Below are 19,468 nucleotides of genomic sequence, written 5' to 3'. Positions count from 1 at the left end.
GTTTTATTAGAGTTGGAAGAAAATCCGCAGGACAGACAAACTGTAATGTGAGCGAATGAGTGCTCAGCGGACGGTAATGGAGACATACAGTGGAAAGCCACATTGTTTGAGAGAAGCTGGGATGGGAGTGCCCGACAAGCTGCCTCATGGCGGGAAGACAGCCTTAGAGAAAGAATGAGGAAACTCAAAGAGTACTCAGGGTATAGCCAAGGATGGAGGCAGAAAAAGAGAAATGTATCTCACGGGGGTGTGTCAGGACCTGCTCCTGTATTCTTTTTTTTTTTTAAAGACTTATTTATTGTATATAGTGCTCTAACTGAATGTACGTGAGCATTAGATCTCACTTTAGATGGTTGTGAGCAACCATATGGTTGCTGGGAATTGAACTCAAGACCTCTGGTAGAGCAATCAGTGCTTTTAACCTCTGAGCCATCTCTCCAGCCTCTCCTGTATTCTTCTTAAGAATGGTTTGCCAGCCAGGCGTGGTGCCGCACACCTTTAATCTCAGCACTCGGGAGGCAGAGACATGCGGATCTCTGTGAGTTTGAGGCCAGCTTGGCCTACAAAGTGAGTCCAGGACAGCCAGGGCTGTTACACAGAGAAACTTTGTCTCAAAAAAACAAAAACAAACAAACAAACAAAAAACAACAACAACAAAAAAAAAAAACAAAAAGAATGGTTTGCCAGCCCCAACCCATCTCAATTCCAAAAGAAAACTGTTGGCCAGATACCTGTGGTCCCAAGCACTCAGGAGGCTGAGGTGGAGGGGTGGCTAGCTAGGGCATAGGAGTTCAGACCAGCCCAGACACACAGCAGGACTCCAGATCTTTTGTCTTTTGCTTTTGTTTTGATTTTGAGACAAGGTTTCTCTATGTAGCCCTGGCTATCCTGGAATTCACTCTGTAGACCAGGCTAGCCTTAAACTCAGAGATCCACCTGCTTCTGCCTCTGCCACCATCAGCGGACTTCAGATCTTTTCTCTTAAAAAACAAAAAACAAAACAAAACATAAACAAACAAACAACAATGTTTTACTCTGCAACTCCAACTAGCCGTAAACGCCAGGGCTAGAGTGGCCAGCAAACCTCAGCCTCTTCTGTGGTCGGACCACAGATGTTCTACCATGAGCAGCTTACAGACACATGTGCATGCATACACCACTCCATCATACTGTGGTCACCTCCGCATGGTGGGAGGAGTGACTTTCCCCCTTTTAGCACTTTCTGTGTTGAAAACATATGAATTCTATAATCAGGGTAAACACGATAAATGCATTTTTCTCACTGCAGAAGAGGCCTCCAGGGAACAGGAGCTGAGGTTCGCACTGTTGAGCAAGGCTGAGGTGGCACTTTCCAAAGGACACTAGAGTCCACAGTCTCTTCCTCAGAGTACCTAGCACCCAGGACAGCAGCACCTCGGGAGATGGACTTGCCTCTTCTGTTGAGGGGGATATATCTTCTCTAGGGACTCCTTAGGGGAGATACTCAATGTGGGGTGCTCGGCACTAATTCTGTTAGTCCCCCTGAGCTCACGAAACTCCCCTGGGCTTACTAAATCTCCATGACACCCATTCTGCCAACCCCCCTCCTGCAATGGACTGCAGTTCTCCTGCTTGATACGACTGTTCCATTATAGAGGGGGGGGGGGGGTCTGAAGCCGAGATGTTCAGCGATTTGCTTCGAGGTCACACATCAGGCACAGGCTGGGGCTAGGCTGAGAGCTCTGCTAACTCTTTGTTTGGTGGAGAAAGCCACTCTTGGCTGTATATGAGGCCACTGAGGTACATCCCAGCTCTGGCACTGGAATGACCTGGACCTGGACCTGCCTGACTCCTCAGCCCTGTGCTCTCCACCATAAAGATGAAAAGATACGATCTCGCTCAGGTGGTAACGCAGAAGCCAGAGGCCCCACGTGATGTGTGTGTGTGCAGTGGGTCACACACAGAACTCAGTGTGGATCAACTCTGTGTAATAAGCTCCCTGCGAACCCCACTGACCACCGTGTGGAGGATGGAGGGGAGGCCATGAGCTTTTTCCAAAACAGCAAACCAGGAGGGCTACACAGATGTGGTGTAGGTACCTCAACAGCCTGGTCCGCATCTCGGATTAGCGCTGAGGAGCAACAGCCTGGCCTCCATCTATGCCCTGCCTATGGCGGCTGCCAGGCCCCATGGGGCCAGCCACTTGCACAAGACTCTTTATCTAGAAACAGAACTCACATTCCAGCCTTGGAGCAAGTAGGGGCCTCCTTGGCTTCCACTGTCCTTGGCTGCTCATTAACCAGCAGCAGGAAGGCCTTGGGAAGGGGAAGGGGCTGGGCATGCAGGGGACTCCCCGCCTATAGGGAGGGCAATAGGGAGGGGAGGGCCATCAAGTGGGCGCCAGAGCTGGGCAGGTGGGCTCTTAGCAGTGGGAACTTTGGAGGAGCTCCTCTACCCCCGAGTCTGAGTTCCCGGTCAGCACAACGAAGCGACCATTCCTAAGCAGATGGCAGGACTGAATGCCTGCACCCAAGTCGCCGAGGGGTGTGGCCACGCCTGGCGCTCAGTGAGCATTCCACCTGTTCATCTGCCATTTTTACAGAAAGAACAAGCACTCCTGCCTCCTATGGCTGTTACATGGCTCTTGGGGTTATAACAAGCTAATGTGTTACACCTCCAGGAAAAGTCCAGTACCCACAGGCAATAAGTGTCCCTAACACACAACCATTAAGGTGGAGACTCTGAGCACAAGAGAGCAGGTTATCCGCCCACTCAACAAGGGGAGGTCTTCTGAGCCTCTGGGGATGAACGCATGTGACCTCAGAGAAAGTGTGGTCTTCGGTTGGCTGTTTGTGATGCAGAAGCACAGGAGAGTGCTAAACAAAAGTGCAACTGGGTTCGGCCACAAGTGGCAATAACCAAGGGTCTCATGGGAGGTCCACAGATAACCCCAGGTTGACCATACCCCAGCACTGTGCCAGTGAGAGACCATCCTTGGAAGCCAGGAGAACAGCTCAGGATGGAGCACTGTTTGTGCCAAGGGCTCCATCCCGGAAGCCATGAGAAAGAAGGGAGAGAACAAGAGAAAGGGAGCAAGAGGGAGAGGGAAGAAGATTAGATATTAAGAAATATCTATCCAGGAAGGCGGAGTTCTCAAATTTGAGAGCAGGGTCCATAGGTGGCTCCCAAGATCAACAAAGTGGCAGGACAGAGGAACGGAACAGCTGGCAGATAGCAGGGCAAGGACCTGGAACATTCTGGAGAGTGCGTATACACCCTCCAGTGTTTCTTAGTAGACGTCAGGATTATAGGACTTTGAAGTCCCAAGTTTAAAATCAGCTAAGTCAGCCTGAAAACAACATCAAAATCCTTCTTAGAGGCACGATTATGATTCTGAACAAGAAGAAGGGGGGAAAAAAACTAAAGAGAAGAAAAAGCAAGGTGTAGTATGTACCAAGGCCATCAGCAGATTAGATATGAGAACTGTGTCAATGTTAAATGTCCCGGGCTGATAATTGGGCGGCAGTTACATAAGACAATGCTCTTATGAAATACGTCAAGGACTAGGGGAAGGGGCACCCCGTTTGTGACTTACTGCCCAGTGATTCAGCAAAAAATACGATTCTTGCAGCTCTTCCTAGGACAGACAGCAGTGGGTAGGAATGAAACATCCTGGCCAGCATCAACACCATCAGAGTGAAGGGCATCAGAGAGCTCACTGGGACCCGCTCTCAACTTCGCTGACCATTTTTCAGTTTTGTTCAAATAGAACCTTCGGTGAACCAGGGACTTCAGCTCAGTAGTAGAGCTCAGATTTAGCACCTTTCTGCCCCCAACAGTGCATGTGTGTGTACACGCACGCACGCATGTGCAAGAGACCCGAGAGGCTTGAGATCAAGTCTGGAGCATCCTGTCTGGAGCCAGGGCCCCCATGAGGTGAGTATCAGTATCAAGTCATCCAGGCTCCCTACCCCCACACAACATCTGCCACGGCTACTCCCTGGCACAGTGTGGGTACAGGCAGGCCAGGTGACCCTCCACCCAGAGATGCCAAGAACAAGGTGCTGGGGTCACCTCAGGGATCTTGTCTTTTCCTAGAGGCTGGAGGACACCCTGAACTGGAGACCCCTCCCCCCTCCCCCCATGGGGTCCTGCCGTGGGTGGCAGTGGTGAGCCTGAGCCTATAAGGAAGCTAAAAAAAAAAACTACTTACGCTTGAGAGGCTCCTCTGAAGAGGCTGTGGCGCTGGCTCTGCACCTGTTGCAAAGAGGAAGCAAAGAGGTGTGGTCAGGGCCTGCGTGCCCAGGGTGACCAGGTCTGACCATGGGTGACTCTCAACACACATGCTTGGGAGGGGCCTCCTTGAGCCTGTGGGACCAGGGATGGGAGTTGGGGATGCTGAGTCTCAAGCATGCATATGCACACAGAGACCTGCACTCACACACATGTGGTCAGACACACACACATACACACACACACACACACACACACACACACAGAGTCTCCCCTCACCCCCTCTCTCCTCTCTTCTTCCCTCTCTCCCTCTCTCCCCACTTCTGGTTTCAGTGCTCTTGAACCTAGACAGCTCATGTCCCAAGGAGTCACCCGACTGCCTTCGCAAATTGTGTGTAGCACTAGAAGCCGTGGTGGATTTGGCCTACAAGAAAGGTCTGGGAGCTGGAGATAAGCGATAAGCTCAGCGATAAGAGCACTGGTTGCTCTTCCTGAGGTCATGAGTTCAATTCCCAGCAACCACATCGTGGCTCATAACCATCCTTAGTGAGATCTGCTGCCCTCTTCTGGTGTGCAGGCATACATATGAACAGAAGTGTTTATGTAATAAATAAACAAAAATCTTAAAAACAACAACAACAAAGAAAGGTCTGTTTTGGGTCAAGGAAACAGCTCAGCAGGTAAAAGTGCTTGCTGCTAAACCTCAGTTTGATTTCCTAGACCCACATAGTAGAAGAAGAACTGACTCCTTGCAATTTGTCCTTTGACCTCTACACATATGCTATGGCATGTTTCAGATACATATACACATATCACACACACACACACACACACACACACACACACACACACACACACAAATTTTTTTAAGAGAGGTTCTTTTTGCTGGTGTGCACAAGTAAACCATCCACTAGACCAGACCAGAAAGCCCACACCCCTACTAGCTCTGTAACCTGCCCAGGTCCCAGATCTGTCACTGGCTATCCCCTATGGACAAGGCAAGGCTAGACAGAGGGGTGAGAGGCTCCAAGATTCTCTTTCTGATTATTACCATTGTCATTATTATTACATTTCTTTGTGTGGGAGTGTGTTGTGTGGAGATCAAAGGACAACTTGGAAGAGGCTCCTTCTACCACGTAGGCCTTGGGAGTTGGACTCAGGTCATCAGGTTAAGCAGGCAGCAAGATCCTTTGCTGGCTGAGTCGCCTTGACTGCCCAGCCCCAAGAGTCTTAGAGAAGGTGGAGCCCACCAATTACCACATTAAATTGACTGAGGACCACTGTACCCAGGAAACCTGCTGGACTTGGCTGCACATCAGCTCTCCCTTGGGGGATGCCAAGAAGCCATTTCATGGATTCTGATTTACTTATTCATATTACATATACAGTGTTCCGGGTGGACCCTAGAGACTTGTGCATGCTCAGTAGGAGCGACGCAAAAGGGCTGCACCCTAGACACGTTTTTTTTTTTTTTTTTAAACAGGGAGCCTCTGTTCTTTAGAACTGGATTTGAGGAACAGACAAGTGGGGGCAGATCTCTGGGCCTGGCGTCCCAGGCCACCCGCAGTGCTGCTGGCCCAGACACAGGAAGGACTTTCAGCTTTCCTGGAATATAAAAATGTGTAGAATCAGGAAAGGCGCTCTTATCAATGGAGATCTAAGATTTCAAGGACACTTAAACTGGAATTAATGGTGATGCACAGGGGTGAGGGAGGGAGGGAGGGAGGTGCAGATCTCTCTCGCTGCTGCATCAGGGCACACTTACTGAGTCCAAGGTACCACATGATGGGACCCGTCAACAATTTCTTAAGCACCTACTATGTGCCAGGCACTGTATGGGGAAAAGACCACATCAGGGCTCAAGAAACAGGTCCCTGCTCTCAAGAAGCCCAGAACCCTAGGGTGAGACTGAGACATGAGGAAGAGCCCACTGGAGCTTCTTCCACTTGGGTGGACAGTGTCCTACAGATGCCGAGGTGGATGGGTAACATCTGCAATGCGTGAGGCCCAGAAATAGAAAATGGCAACGGGCACACCTGACTGTCTTGGGCTATGCCAAAGGAAGGAAGATAAAGAGGAAGATGGAGACTTTGTGTTTGAAGGACAATGTTCAAGGAACCATGGAGGATGTCATTCTGCCTGGGGTGACATCCTGACAGGTAAGCGGCCAGCTCACCTCAGACAGGTAAGCGTGGCTCTCTGTGTCAGTGGGTGGGTCTATCTAGCGTGCTGGTACTCACTTCCAACGTGTGAGCAGCCTGGCGGTGCGTATGTATTGATCTCATCCTATGGGGTATCTGGGAACTAGACCCAGTCGCTCGGACTGGCTTGCTTGTGGACCTGACTATGCCTGGACAGTTAGAATGACAGCCAGAACTCTAGTCAAAAACACTGGAGGAGGGACAGCTGACAAGATGGCGTGGTGGGTTAAAGACGTTTGCTATGTACGCCTAGCAACCTGAGTTCTATCCCCAGAACTTTTTGAAGGCTGAGAAGAGAGAACAGATGCTACAATTTCCCTCTGACATCCACATGCAGGCCATGTGCACTGCCCCAACACACACATAAACACACACACATAATCTTAAATTTATTTATTTTTTTAAAGAAGGCTCCTTCAAAGTTGAGATGGTTTGTGGGGATGGGGTTCACTGGGGTACCTGAGCCCCCCCCCCGGCAGGGAGAATGGAGTAGGCACTGAGAAACACAGAGCCCAGAAACGGAGCACCTGAATATAGCTACACCTGAAGCATTCCTAGATCTGGCCTCTTCAGTTTATGTATCAGTAAAAAAATGTTTTATTTACTTCAAAAGTTAATTTAAACTGATTTTTGCTGACTACAACCTTAGAATCCAGTATCATTAGGGCACAGGGGGTACACACAGATAATCCCAGCACTGGAGAGGCTGAGGTAACAAGATCACGAGTTGGAGAATGACCTGAGCTATAGAGTTAAGTTGGAGACCAACTTAAGCCAACATAAAAAATAATAAAAAAAAAAATAAACACCTTGTCTCAAAACCTAAATAAACACAGGGCTGGAGAGATGGCTCAGCAGCTGAGAGCTCCTGCAGAGGACTGGAGTTGGTTTCCCAATACCCGCATTAGAAGGCTCATAACCAACTGTTACTCCCACGTCAGAGGATCTGAAGCCCTCTCCTGGCCTCCTAGGATACTTGGAAACACTTGTACATACATACACATATGAAAACATATATACATATAATAATTAATATAATAATATAATTAATTAATTATTAAATGCCTAGAGATATGGCTCAGGGGTAGTGTTTGCCTTTATGAGCAAGGTCCTGTGTCTGTCCTCAGCTACACACACACACACAAACACACACACACACAACCTATGCCCTGGCTTGAACTTGCTGTGTCATTTTATGCCTATTCCTTGTCTATCTGGCATCCAATCCATTAGTACCAAGGTGGAGTCTGTAGGTGACAGACGACATCTGAGGTCCCCCACAGTCTGACATTCTATCCATCATGTGTCTATTGCAAAGCTTAGGTCTGACCCTCCTCCTCATGCACAATCCTCAACTGGGGGGGGGGGGGGGCAACAGGAAGACATGTTTAAATCAGTCCTCACAGGTTGGCCTGTGAAACAGCTAGAGGACTCTTCACAACACACTGTGAACCCCGCCCCCCAGCTCTAAATGCCAGATGTGGATGGAGCCACCAAGTCTCTCCACTGTCTGATGATAACTGGCACTTCTGACCCAGGGACCACCATGTTCTCAGAACTCAGACTCAGCCTGCCTCTTCCAGTTGCTGAGGCCACGTGACCCATGTAAACATATGCCCCTGGCAGGTAAGAAGCCAGACCGCAGGGTCCCTCTCCACCCTCAAAGCAGAGCCCAATTTGAGACAATTCCACGTGGCTGCAACTTCCTACAAAGGCAGCACCAATTGTGGGTCAAGGGCTTCTGCTAGCCTCCAAGCTGGAATGTTTCTAGATAGCAGGGGGAGGGAGGGGGGGGGGCTATTTGAGGGGTGTTCCAGCAGGCCCTGTGTTGTCTTTCAGGAGCCAAAAGCCTCTCTCAAAGACTCCCCTACACCACCACCACCCCAGCAGGCAACATGCCAGATCCCACGCTGTGGGCCTTGTCCTGACACACTGCCTAGAGCCACCAGGCCTGTCTGCAGGGCCTGGCTGGCCCTGGCCTCTCCCCTGACTTACATCCGACTTGGCTGCCTGCAAAAGCCTCCTGTGGCTTTTTGGACCGCCAACACAGCTGAGTAGCAAGCGGCTTCCCTGTAGCATCCTTTCCAAGGTGGCACTGGACCAAGGCCGCCTCAGCCAACTCCCAGACCTATGACCTTGAGCCAGTCACCTGCCCTCAGAAAGGCGTTGGGGTTTTCCTATGCAAAATGTGAAAACTAAGGAAATAGAAGTTATCATATTGTTCATCTTCAGCTTTTGGATAAGAAGGGTCTACAGCCTGGGTCTCCCTCCCTATGTGAGGCCATGTTGCCCTCACTCCTCCTGGGCTCTGGCCACACTCCCTCTTCAACGTCCTGAATAACTAGACCACAGGTGCACCCACTGTGCGGCCATCTCAGCTGGGCTTTTAAAGCCTACTGAATGCTAGGTTCCAACTTGGAGACTCCAACCTGACCTATAGCATGACAGGAAGGAAGCCTGGTATGGGGGTACACACCTGTAATCCGAGCATTCAGGAGGCTGAAGCTGGAGGGATCATGAGTTTGTGGCCAGCCTGGGCTGAAAGAAAGAAAGAAGGAAGGAAAGAAATCACATCTAAAAACCCAATCGGAGCAGAGCTGGTCTACAGGATTTATACCCTACAACACCACAATGGACCACAGCCAGCAGCTCCAGGCCCCTGGTAACAGCAATCTCAAGTCAGGGTAATAATGATACCATGTAAAGAAAAATTACTAATGGGTTGGGGGGGGCTGCTCTGGGGGAAGAGAGGGGCTCAGGCTGGGTTATCAGGGAGAACTGGTAGGTAGTACTTATCGCCCCTGTGAGGAGGGAGAGCAGCAAACAAGATTTTCCTGGTGGCAAATTTGGGGCTTTCCGAGAATGGTGGCAGAAGGCTGAACTCTTTACATCCAAAGGAAGCAAGTTATCCTTTGGCTGGAGTCTGTGGAGGAGGCACAGGCCTCAACATAGGTGTCGACATTAAGAAGGGTATGGCTCTTGCCTAGTGAAGAGACTGGTGGCTTCCAGGTGATTTCCCTGTCCCAGTCTTTTTTTTTTTTTTTTTAATAACTTATTTATTTTTATTTCATGTACATTGACGTTTTGTGCATAAGAGGGTGTTAGGTTACCTGGAACCATCTCTCCAGCCCCCTTTTCCAGCCTTTAACTGCCCTCACCTTCATACAAAAACAGACACACATATGTACCCTGCCACTCTCCCCAGCTGGAGGACTGGGTGTGATCTCTGGCAAGGTCAAGCTGACAGCAATCTCCCATTCGGACCATACTGACTTAGTACCCTTGAGTTAGAGAAGCCCGGTGGCTTTCCCTTCTCCTTTCAGGCAACAAAACACTGCCTCAAGGGGTGGCAGGTTTCCCACCAGTGGGATTTGGGGAGACAAAGAGGCATAAAGGGACATCACAGCTGCTGGTTAGCACCTCACTGCCACCCCTAAAACAGTTCACCATGCCATACTTCCCCCACTGTGCCCTGATGGGCTACAAAGAAAAGAAAAGGGGGAGGAGGAGCATAAAGAAACAATATCAGCATTTTATAAGGCTCCCCAGTCCTGGGGTTAGCCCTTACCTATCTTTCTGGGTTTCATCTTCAGACACTCCCACCAACAAAATACACAAAACCCCCGGTGTGGCTCAAAGCTGGTTGGGAGGATATTCTGTAGGGGCTGACACATTTCACCGGCTCACAGCAAGATACCTTTAAAAGAAGCCCACCTTCTACCCTCGAGAAATGAAAGACAGAAATAGACTCCACAGCACCTAGGGAAGGGGCTGGCAAGCGTGGGACTTTTTTTTTTCTTCTTCTTCTTCTTCTCCTCCTTTTAAAGGTTTGTTCTAACCTACATTCTCCCCCTACTAGTTTAATAAGCAAACCCACGTTGTTCCCAAGGAGCTATTCTCTACTAAAAGCTGGTGGCCATAGCTCCACTCAGCGCTGCTCTGGAACTCTATTCTCCAAACTGGGATGCCTTCTCTCAGAGCAAGGATCAGGCCATGCTGGAAAATCAGCAAGAGGACAAGGGCACAGCACCTCACATCCTGACAACACAGGCATAGGACTCTTTTCCTCATTATAAGACAAGTGATCTCCTTAAACTCAAGGACCAGAGAGGGATAAGGATTCACCTAGGTCACACAGTAAGCCAGAAGCCAGGGACACCAGCTCTGGCTCACAATGCCTAACTTTGATTTTGTAAGTCCACCTGTGTAACTTTTTTTTTTTTCCCCTTTCTGGACATCCATCACTCCTGCCAAACAGCCAGCCCCAGGAGGGCATGCTTCAGACTGTCCTGTTCACTAGCCATAGCTACACAGCCTGGGAGAAATAAGTACCTGCTAGGTGGGTGGATGGGTGGGTCCAAGCCCCGACCAATAGATGTTCAAAGTATAGGCTCTCATTTCAGGATGGGGGTGCACTTCTGTGAACCAGGCCCCTCTGCTAGATGCTGGAGTGTCTTCCCCTCCTCTCAGTGTGTCCCCAGCTGGTGGGCAGGTGGATATACAGCAAGCTCACAGAGATCCAAGGTCACGCCAAGGCTAGTAGCTGAGGCACGGAAGTTCAAGTCCGCTCTTGTGATCTTTGGCTTCCTGTATGTTAAGCACCACCTAGGGTCAAGGAATGTTTTCTGGCCGAGGAAGCTTCAAGCTGTCCTTGAGGAATGGGGAGAAGATGGGGAACAAACAACTAGGCTCAGATGAGAACCCCAGACTACGAGAGATGAGCCGGATCTGGGAAAGATTCTAGCATCAAATTCTTCTTCAGTCTGATTTCACAGAGTGCTAGGGAGCCACTGGGAGCCTCTTGAGCATTGCCTCCTAGATGGTACAGAGAGACGCCCAGGAGACATGGCGGCTGGTCAGGAAGCTGTGGACACCAGGTGCCATCTGGTGATAGAATGAAGGTCCTTGAAATCATGGCCAGCCTTCCATTGGGGCTGATCAGCCCTGGAGCAGGGGCAGAGTCCTCAGAATAGCCCTGTTCCAGCGCCCTTCACCCACTAGGCATGACTGCACAGATCCGCAGGCCAGCCACACTTGTCCACCCCCTGCCAAGCACCTAGCAACCTCAGCCTACCGGCTTCCCGCAGGAAGGGGTGTGTGTGTGTGGTGGGGGGGGGGGGTTGATGGAACATGGCAATCAGTCAGGTTCCACTTCTACCCTGTTAACAAGCGCCATGGAAACAGGACCCTCAGAATGTCCCCGCTAGGAGACCTAGCCTGAAGCTCCAGCCACTTAATAGAGATAGCGAGGTTCAGAGGGGATGGGGAAGGGGACAAGGGGAACAGACTAAGCAAAGGAGATGGGTTAACAGATGTCTCCTGTCCACTGGATACGCAACAAGTGTGGGTAGAATGTCCTGCCCACTCTTTCCCCATGCATCTCAGTCCTGGGCTGACCAGAGCAGTTCATCAGTGCCAGGCTCCAGGCTCTTCTCCAAGGGTTCCAGGAGTTAGGTCCTGGACTATAGGTATCTCTCAAGCAGCCTGCTGTTGGGGTGCTTCCTTCACACTCTGTTCCCATTAACTGAGACTATGAATAACACCATGGCAACACCCAGGTGAGGGGCTGGGATGTGGCTCAGTGGTGCAGCTCCAACCTAACTGTGGAAAAACCCTCCCTGGGTTCCATTCCTAGAAAAGTCAGTTGCACAAGATAATGCCAGCGTCCTTAACCTACCTCCCAGAAGGGGAGTTTTACATAATCAGAACGGGTGGGTGCAGCCGAGGCAGGGAACCTGAACAATAGGTGATTGGAAGGCTGGAACTCTTCCACTGATAAACACCTCACCCAGGCCTCACCAGAGCACCTAGTCCCTGAGGTGGGTGGGTGGGGCAGGTTACCTGGATGATCCCAAACAAAGTCCACACAATCCCTGAACTCTGTAGTCAAAGGACCACTCTTCCACACACCTGCGACCTGTTCCCAAGTGCCTGCCCTCAGCATAAAAGACCGGGGATTGTACATTAACCTCCAGGCACTCATCTTCTCCCCCCGCCCTATGCTGGCCTCACCCTCCCGAGGGACTGCGGGCAGCCCAACAGCAGAGATTGGTTTATTCATTGCTACCTTCCTACCCCTGGGATGGTGCCTGACATTCAGTAGGTGCTCAATAAGCATCTGCAGTGCAACCAGTGGCACACACCTGCAGTTTCAGCCACCTGGGAAGCTGAGGCAGGAGGATTGAATGGGTGTTCCTCCTGTCAGTGGGAAGGGGCTCAAGGCTGCTGTTCACCTTTAGGGCAAGTTGGAAGCCACTGGGTGGGGCGACTCCCTCAATGAGCTGCAGTCTGGGTGGTCAGCTAGGGCAGAAGAGGCCAGTGGGTCACAAGCCAAGGATGTGCACAGTGGGCTGGTGGGCTTGTTCGTTCTGCGATGTGTTCTGTAGGACATTCTGCCTGGTGGCAGGTCATAATGGGCCATTGTTTGTACAGACCCAGAACCTGGAACAGTATGACACTGTTTTTGTTTAAAACCAAACCAAACCACAGCTGGCTGGCTGGCTGGCTGGCTGGCCCGCTGAGCAAATCCTTACACCCACAAGGAAATGAAAACGGACCCAGAAAGTGATAAAAAGCAGTCTGCGTTCCTACCGACACTTCAGGTACCGCACAGCTAAAGCTCTATGTAAGGGCAATAGATAGCCGTGAGGTCTTTATTTACTCATTTTGTAGTGTTGGGGATGGAACCCAGGGCCTCACACTAGGCAAGCACACACCCCACAGCTTATACCCTAAACCCAACCTTATATGTGTATGCTTTGTAATGATCTGAAGTGGATATATTTTAGCTTATAATAGTTTTGTATTGCTTGAGTATGTAATTTTTGTAACTGAAAAGTGAATCACTTGGCAGTTTCCCACTCCTACGCAAAAGAAACGGTATGTCCATAAAAAGGCTAGCACACGATGCCCACAGGAGAGTCTCTTACAATCCCACACCCATAGACAAAGCATCTGCAGGACACGTTGTAATAGGGCTGTTGTGCCCATTGTGTCACAGGGCAGAAAACAATGACGTCCAGTTTATACCACTTCCCCCCTTACACATAACTAAGATAAAGCTCAATTTATAAATTAATCATTCGGAGAGCAATAACTCACAATAAAACAGAATTATAACCCTATTAGAACCTACTTCCCATTTAACAGTGCTACAGCTAGCCATACATAATACACACATAACAGTGCTGGGATTACAAGGGTGATTCACCATCCTTGGCACAAATCCACTGATATGATGAGGTGGTGACTTGGCAAAACCCATTCACAGTGACAGACATCTACAAGTGTTTTTAAGGGGCGGAGAGAGCCGGGGATGTGGCTCAGTGGTACAGTGTCTGCCTAGCAAGGGTGAAGTCCTGGGTCCCCTCCTCAAGCAAACAAAAAAAGCAAGGAGCAGGAAGAGCTAGAAAGGTGCCTTCGCAGGTAAGACGGCTGGCTATGCAAGCAGGAGAACCCAGGTTCAGGTCCCCAGCACCAAAATAAAAAGGCAGATGTGGCCCTGCATTCATGTAACCCCAGCACTGGAGCGGGGACAAAGATGGGAAGATGTAGTTTGCTGGCCACCACCCTAGCTCAGCTTCAGTGAGAGACCCTGTCTCAGAAAATAACATAGAAGCCAGGCGGTGGTGGCGCACTTGGAAGGCAGAGGCAGGTAGATTTCCATGAGTTCCAGGACAGCCAGAGCTGTTACACAGAGAAACCCTGTCTTGAAAAACCAAAAAGCCAGGCGTGTTGGCTCATGCCTTTAATCCCAGCACTCAGGAGGCAGAGGCAGGCAGATTGCTGTGAGTTCAAGGCCAGCCTGGTCTACAAAATGAGTCCAGGACAGCCAAGGCTACACAGAGAAACCCTGTCACAAAACAAAAAAACAAAAACAAAAAAAAAACAAAACAAAAAAAAAACAACCACCACCACAACAATAATAATAATAATAACATAGAAAATAATGGAGAAAGGGACCTGATGCTGAACTCAGGCCTCCATCAGCACACGTACACATTTGGGTGCATACTCTGCAAACGCACCAACACACTTATGTTCATACACAAATATGTGTGCAAACATAAGGGATATTTATCTTGATCTGGGTGGTAGTTAAACTTATATCTAAAACACTTCGAATTATCTCTGCATCTCAGTATATTATACTTCAGTCTTAATTTAATTGGGAGCGGGGGAGGGACCAGAGATCAAACTCAAGAAGAGCCTCGGGTTAAGCACACACCGTACTACTCACCTACAGTCCCCAAACCCTTATAACATCTCTCTGCTTTTAAAAATGTTACTTATTTTGGTGTGTGTCTCATGTGGTATGCCAGAATCCCCTGTGGATGGAGATCAAAGGACATCTTTGTGGAGTTCTCTCCTTCCACCTTAGAACCTGGTGATTTAACTCAATTTTCAGGTTTGCCTGGCAAGTGATTTCACCTGCTGAGCCATATCTCAGGCCCTAAATGCTTTTTTAAAAAAAATCACAGGGAAGACTTAGGCACAGTTGCTCACACCTGTAATCCCAGCACCTCGAAAGCCTGAGGCAGGAGGATTGTGGCAAATTCCAAGCCAGCCTGAGCTAAATAATAAGTTCCGGGTCAAATCCCACTCAAGAAGAAGGAAAAAAAAAAGACAAACAATTCCTATCTTCCTGCCTCTCTGCCCCCACCCCTAAGCTCCACCCTGCCCCCTAAGCCCAGCCACAGCTCAGGTTTCCAAAAGAATCCTCTAACCCAAAGTGGTGTGGGAAAGGAGAGCCCTCCCCCCCCACCCCCCACCCCCGCAACCCCATGCCAGCCCTGCCCATAACTTTCCCTAAAGACACCAGATCTGCATGCTCCAGCAAGGTGGGTACTAGCAAGTTAATGGCCTGGTACCTGTTAAACAGGGCATCCAGGCTTCACCTGGTGTTTACAGAAAGAGCTTGGGGCCAGATAGATTCACTGGTACAGAAAATGCCTTTGTACCTTGACCAATGGTAGGCCAGCGGGCAGCCACCCTTGATCTCTGGAGCCCAGCCCAGCTACTGTCCCCAGACCCCTGCTGCCCTCCCTGATAAAGCCCCATAACTATATGCCTGGAAGGCATAGGCCTCCATCACCTGGCTCTCATGGCCTCTCCCTAACTGGGACCCTGTGGACATGTTCTATAAACATGCTTGGCGATTTCATATCACGGTGCCTTTAAACCTTCTGTGTCCCTCTCTGTCCATAGGAAGCACAGACTCCAACATCACCTCCACCTCTACCTCACCACGTACACACTGGGTCACACATTCTTAAGTCTTCCTCAAGACACCCCACAGATTGCAGGGGTGACTGCAGCAGCCGCTCCCTCTAAATTATAGCACCTCAAAGCCAACATTCTATCCCCAATCCAGTGCTGCCTAGGGCCAGCATGAGCCAACATTTCTTTCTTTGTTTGTTTCTTTTAGATTTTTTGGGACAGAGTTTCTCTGTGTAGACTTGCATTGTAGACCAGATTGGCCTCGAACTCACAGATCCACACCTGCCCCTGCCTCCTGAGCGCTGGGACTAAAGGCAAACACAACCACGCCCATCGAGCCAAGGTTTCTTAATCAACTAAATGAGACCCATTAAGAACGAGCCCTAGTTCTCACTCAGGGCGTGGATGTTCCAGGACCGTAGCTGCTCCCCACACTACATAAATTCAAGCAATTTCTTTGGCTGGTGTTCGTGGACAAACACCACAAAGCAGGTTGCAGGCCTAAAAAGCCTGTCTTTTACCCACAGCCGCTGCTGAAGTGGGGATCAGTCAGCAGAGCCTGGAAGCCCAGGCTAGCCCTCTAGTCCCACCCAGATCCCCCAGTGGCAGCGGCTGGGCAGCATTCCAGGGACTCCTTGTGATTGACAGCTCTTTCCTGTGTCCAGGAATGTGCTCAGTGACTCATGGCACCTTATCACTGAGACCTTTGGAAACTTTCGGAGAACTAAACCTTTGGAAAGTCGAGGTTAGAAACAGGGTCCCCAAAACCCAGGCTGCCTCTGCAGCAGAAATGGTAGCAGAGCTCCACACAAAGGTGCAAAGAAGCAAGAAGGAATATGAGGTACTAAGGCCCCCCCCTTCTCATACACTCTAGCCCTAAGGACCACAGTACCCATGTCTCCCATCTCCTCCACACCCTGCTCTACCTTCATGTCCCCAGCAAATCGGTGGCCCAAGCTCCATGAAACCAAATTGCACAGTTTGCCACAAGAAGGCTTTTGGAAACCCAATTTTGTACAGTCCAAGCAAGGCAGACTCCTGGGCAGCTCTCAATTGGCCCATCTGTAGAATGGGCTCTTCCCCCACCCCGGAGAGCTTCCAGATTCTACCAAACAGATGTGGCCCACAGCAGGATACAGAGGGGGGTTAGAAAGTCAGGGAGGGTGACCACAACGGCGCTACTACAGGCAGTGCCAGGGTATCCCCAAAGGACAAAAGCCTTCTGCGGACGGCACCATAGCCCTTGCCACACACCACAGTGACCCAAGACCTCGTGACACCCTCTAATCAGCAGGCCGAGAGCCGAGCCCAGCTTTACAGCTTACCACAAGCTTATTCAGCCTCATCTCCCTCAATCCCCTCAAGGACAAGGCGAGGCTGGCCTTAGCGTCCTTGTCGCCTGGACAGCCAAGCCCAAGCTAAGAGAACTACCCAAGGTCACCAGTAAGAGGAACATAGTCTTTCTGGGGACAAGAACTGGCTTTTGGATCTCTGGTTGACATATGCAGTGGGTAGTATGCCCCACCCATTATACAGGTGAAGAAACTGAGGACAAGAAACATTTCCCAAGATTCACTGGATAGCTGAGCCAAAGTCTAAGACAACCTCCAACCATCTGCCGATGCCATCCTATTGTGCGTTCTTGGCTGGTGCCTAGGTCCCCCTCCAGCCACCCACCATCTTGCTAAAACACCTCCCCTTCACCTCCCCCCGCCCCCCACACTCCCCGATGACTCCCTGGTAGAGAGGGAGGCAGGCAGGCGGTTGCTAAGCGCTCACCCGCTCTCTCATAAAAATAAACTCCTTCTGGCTTAGACACTCTGGGTGAGATCCCCTCCCTACTAGCCAACAAAAAAAGAAAAGAAAAAGAAGAGAGAGAGAAAAAATTTATTTAAAAAAGATCTCTATGACATTTATTTGAAAGCTAGCTGTGCCAAACCGGAGGCCAATTTACTGACATCTAAATGTAGCCACGTGCTACCAAACCGCAGTCTGAAGACCCTCCGGATCAAGCGTCTGGCCAGTTTTTTTATATGATTTATTTCCCCGGGCAGGAAATGGGGGCCCAGGCTGTCTCCCAAGCCGTTGGGGCTGGTCCTGGGGGAGGCAGGGATCTGGCAGAGGCCTCGCAGTGACCAAAATAGCCAGGTCGGTGGCTCTGCTCAGCACACGCCTCCCTTGCGGCCAGGCTGGTCTAGGCTGAGGCATTTGGGCTGTAGGACCTGTTTCTGAGACTGGCTCCTTGTGTGGCTCGCCAGTGGGAGCGGACCAGAATCTCCCACCCAAAAGAGGAACCCACAAAGGGAAGGGGAGAAGTCTAGAGGAAAATGTGTCCAGCCGGTCCTAGTCACTGGCCATTGCCCCTGGCTGTCCCTCCAGGCCTTAGTCCTGCTCCTCAAGCCTGGGGGGCTGTCACTACCACCTGCGTGCCACACCCAGGCAGCACCAAGAGCCATACCTCCCTCTTACCTCTCCCAAATACGGCGGAAAACCAGAGATGCCCATTGGGCCCACTGGGCGCAAGGGATATACAGCTGAAAGACACCAGCCTTGCCCACAACCAGGGACCCGAAGATACAACCACATTCAGGGACACACACGTGCACACGGACAGGGTTCCAGAGACACGGCCACACGTACAGGTTCACACAGGCAAGACATCTACAAGGGCACACAAGAGCTCACATCAGGAAACAGAGACACACGGCCACACTACACTCAGGTATGGCAGGGAACATCACACACCCTGGGGCGCACATGGGCACGGCTGCCTGGGGTGGAGAAACAGCCACCCTCAGAAATTGAGAAATTCAGGGACAAGGAGCCACCCAGTGGGACACACACACACACACACACACACACACACACACACACACACACACACACACACACCTGCCGCCGCAGTAGCAGCCCCGGCCCCTTCCTTTGCCAGGGAAACAATAACCCCCTCGCCATCAGGGCTGAGCAGGAGACCCTCCGTCCCTCCCTCAGGGGTGAAGGAGATGGTGGAGCGCGGGGAGGCCAGACCCGCAGGGACGCGGGGAAGTGGTGAAGCGCGGCCCGGGGAGGGGGCTGCAGTGGCGGCCCACGAGCCCTGGGTACCTGGGTGGCTAAGCCCACGGCGGTTGGCACAGGGTTGGCAGGGCTGGCGACGATCGCGACGTTGGCTGCCGGGCACGGGAGTTCGGCTGCAGACAGGTCCCGGAGCACGACGCTGGCGACGGCGCGGAGGAAGCGGTAATTTATAAGCGGCTTCTCCCTGACCTCGCGTGTCTGTTGTCTGAACAGGCAGCTCTCTGCATCACCCATCCTGCTGGGTGGAAAAATACCAGCTTGGCCGGGCCTGGGCGGGGCCTGGGGCGGGGCTTGGATGTTCAACCACGCCCACACGCGGGACACACACACACACACACACACACACACACACACACACACACACAAACGCACGCACGCGCGCACGCACACACGCACGCGCGCACACACACGTATACACACACACACACACACACACACACACACGCAGGCGCACATGCACGCAAGCGCACACGAGCTCGGACACACAAAGAGCCCGGGCTCGCCTCATCGAGTGCGCGCACCCATCCTCATGCTCCATCAAAACGCTGGGGGCAAGTTGCTCAGGCCCCTCCTGTAGGCGATGAGACGCTAGAGACCCAGACCCTTGGTTCATCTTCTGTCCTGATAGTCATTACCACACCACGGAGCTGTTTTAGCACAATCACCTCGCTCTGGGAATGAGGCCTGGGGCTGCCGCTGCAGCTAGGTCCATGCCAGAATCTGCCGCTCCTCCCCAGCGTCCTCTCAGACCAGTGTGCAGT

At 51.1% G+C, this 19,468-nt stretch overlaps 1 protein-coding gene across 2 annotated transcripts in view; it reads right to left on the bottom strand.

The window, feature by feature from the left end:
• Nucleotides 1-18,948, bottom strand: part of Slc6a6 (solute carrier family 6 member 6) — a 73,086-nt gene extending 54,138 nt beyond the window's left edge. The window contains exons 1-2 of one of the 2 annotated variants that reach the window (XM_051154917.1): nucleotides 18,735-18,948; nucleotides 4,193-4,236 (exon numbers count right to left, since the gene is read on the bottom strand). The gene's annotated coding sequence lies outside the window, so the exon portion shown is untranslated. The remainder of the gene's footprint in view (nucleotides 1-4,192; nucleotides 4,237-18,734) is intronic. The other variant, XM_051154918.1, reaches the window with a different exon arrangement.
• Between the last annotated feature and the right edge of the window lie 520 nt (nucleotides 18,949-19,468).

This window comes from Acomys russatus, chromosome 13, assembly GCF_903995435.1.
Source record: "Acomys russatus chromosome 13, mAcoRus1.1, whole genome shotgun sequence".
NCBI lineage: Eukaryota > Metazoa > Chordata > Mammalia > Rodentia > Muridae > Acomys > Acomys russatus.
This window is presented reverse-complemented; position numbering and strand designations above follow the sequence as displayed.